We start from the raw sequence: 3,340 nt of genomic DNA, 5'->3' as shown, positions 1-3,340 counted from the left end.
TCGCCCACACGACGTCTAAAGCGAGGCGAGGAATATGGCAAAAGATCTCGAGGTCATTAGCTTTCAAAGAAAAGATATAACTAGTAATTTTCTTCCGCATCATGCTAGTTATTTTTCTTTATTAGAATTCCAAACTCAAGAGGCATTAGATCTAGTTTTTCGAATTAGTATTTCGTGTTTGTGTTTTTCTTTGTTTTTCGAATTTGTGATTCGATTGTTCTTTTTGGTTAAACCTAGAGTTATATAAGGAAATTAAATATTAGCTTTCCTTAAAAGGCTTTGTCTAGGCGGTGGTGGATGCTCTCATACTCAAGAAAGTCATGTGCCTCGCCATGTAGTCCTGGAAGCCAATTTTGAAAATTAATATTTAATTGAATTTATAACATAGGTGGATTTGGATCAATAGTGTTAAGTTCCGCTTGCGATCCAAGTCTAAATCATTAAGAACAGATAAGTTAAATTTGGAATCAATAATGTTAAGTTTCGTTTGCGATTCCTAATTTAACTTCTAAAGAACACAATAGGTTGTTTAGAAAAAGTTAGACACTTGTACAAAATTTTTGTACAATGGAACTGGTACGATCTTCCTAGGACCAACCAACAATTAGTATCAGAGCTAGGGTTTTGCCTCTGTGTGATTTGGTTTTCAAATTAATTATGCACATGTCATACATAATTTAGGCAGGATAATAGTAGGATGTGCTAACTTTATGGTTGCAGGCTTCAACTATTATGACATATAGATATTGTGTGTGATTGGACCCTTGGACATGTCAAGAGCATTATTTTGTGTGTTCTTGATTATATTTAACTAATATAGCAGGAGCTATATTAGCTCTAGGTTTTTAGAATTTTATTTTTTGATCTAGATTACATGTACATTCCTTTGTGGAATATAGGATCGATATATGTAAAATTCTATATTTATCGCGGATCGTATTCTTGCAAGGCGTGGTGCTTTTGGAGGACCAGAGACGCAGCAGAATAAGAAGCAAGATAGATGCGACAACTCGACCTGATGGCGGTGGCTAAAGATGGCAGCAGCTAGGGTTGGAGCATACTGAAGACAGTGATGGAAAAGGCCATAATAGTTGAAAATTTAATTTCCATATTTATTGTTTTTATTTACTGTGATGTATGTGTGCATGATATACTAGCATAGGTTAAAATCCTCAATTTTAAATAACTAAGTGTGAGAGGAATTTTAATAAATTTCATGGTCTCCATTACTAGTTTGTAAGTGATGCAAACAAACTTGCGCGTTGGCTCTGAGTGCTTTCCTCCATATCGGATGAGTTTGTTTGTGGATCACTAGATCAAACTTCCATTTTGGATGACTATAGGAAATTAATTAAGAGCGTGTGATCTTCCCCATCGGAAGGGGCACAATCTTATTAATGGACTAAGTGTCAAGTAATGGTATATACTTAGGCACGTCTAATAATATCCTCCCCATCAGAGTCACTGCTATTATTTGTATGACTGAAGGAAAACCAACTATTAATTTTATTTGTCATAAAGTTAGGTTGACAAGAATAAAATTAATGGGTAAAATCTCCTCTTATAAATGTTTGATTTTGTATATATCCACACTATCGTGGCATGCAAAATTCACGGTGATTTGAGGTATTGGTTAATTTAAAATAGTATTGTTTGTGGAATCAATATTATTCTAAATTTAGAGTCTTGACCAAAGTTTATTTTTTGTGATTCTTAGGATGACTTTTAATCCACTGGCCATTATTCTGAAAGAGAATAGACTTACTGGTCTCAACTATATAGATTGGAAAAAAACCTGGATATTGTCTTAACTGCTGAAAGCTATAAGCTTGTACTGTCAGAGGTATGCCCATATACACCTAATGGTGATTCTACCCCAGAGGAGATTGAGTATCATAAGAAATGGGTAAAAGCATATGAGATGGCGCGGTGTTACATTTTGGCTTCAATGTCAAATGTATTGCAACATCAGCATCAAGATTTACCAACTGCTTATGATATAATGATCAATCTGAAAGAACTCTTTGGGCACCAGACTCGGACTGCTAGGCAAGAGGCAATGAGAAAGTTAATGACAGCCACCATGTCTGAGGGGACACCCGTAAGGGATCATATCCTCAAAATGAAGGCTTATCTAAATGAAATACAAGTCTTTGGAGGAGATATCGATGGGGAAACTCATGTCGATATAATTCTCCAAACGCTACTCAAAAGTTTTGAGTAGTTCCGCCTGAACTATAACATGAATAAAAGGGAGTATACGTTGGCGGAACTTCTGACAGAACTACAAGCAGCAAAAGGTATATTTCATCGCAGTTCTCAGATTCACTATGCTGAAAATAGTTCTACTTATAAGTCGAAAGGCAAGAAGAAGAATAAACAGATATTTTCAGCAAAGAAAGTGAATAAACCTCAAGGTACAGGACAAAAAGCTGGAATGAAGAAGTCGAAGGGCAAGTGCTTCATCTGCAAGCAGTTAGGACATTAGAAGGCGGACTGTCCTTGTAGGAATCAGAACAATAAAGGTATATCTCATGCTCTTGTAGTTGAAACATGTTTAGCGGTGTTATCTACCAGCACCTGGTGTGTAGATACGGGAGCCACTGATCATGTCTGCAACTCTTTGCAGGGGTTCTAGGAAACCCGACGACTATTTGAAGGAGAGATAACTGTCTACATGGGCAATGCTACTAAGGTGACGGCTGTTGCAGTGGGAGACATCTATTTATCTTTTGATAGGAATAGAAGTTTGGTTTTAAGAAATTATCTTTATGTACTTAGTTTTAGAAAGAATTTAATTTCAGTTTCTAAACTATATTTGGATGGATATTCTGTTTCTTTCACTAACAATGTAGTTATAAAGATAAATAGAGTTATTATCTATTCTGGAGCATTGGTTGGCAATTTATATACATTAAATCCAATTTCTCCCATAAAGCAACAAATGAAAATTAATAACACATCTTCTAACTCTAATAAGAGAAAAGAACCTTCGGAGATGAACCAAACATATCTTTGACATCTAAGGCTTAGTCATATTAACTTAAGTAGGATTCAAAGGCTTATAGTCGATCGACTCTTGGGTACATTAGAGTTGGAAAATTTTCTAACCTGTGAATCTTGCTTGGAAGATAAAATGACCAAGAGACCTTTTAAGGCCAAGGGGTATAGAGCTAATGATGTGTTAGAACTGGTTCATTCTGATTTGTGTGGTCTTATGTCTATCCAGGCAAGAGGTGGTTTCGAAAACTTTGTCTCTTTTATAGACGATTATTCGAGATACAGATATATTTACTTGATGCACCGCAAGTTTGAGTGCTTTGATAAGTTCAAAGAGTTC

This window comes from Zingiber officinale, chromosome 6B (assembly GCF_018446385.1).
Source record: "Zingiber officinale cultivar Zhangliang chromosome 6B, Zo_v1.1, whole genome shotgun sequence".
In the NCBI taxonomy this organism is placed as follows: Eukaryota; Viridiplantae; Streptophyta; class Magnoliopsida; order Zingiberales; family Zingiberaceae; genus Zingiber; species Zingiber officinale.
Note: the sequence above shows the minus strand (reverse complement) of the source record.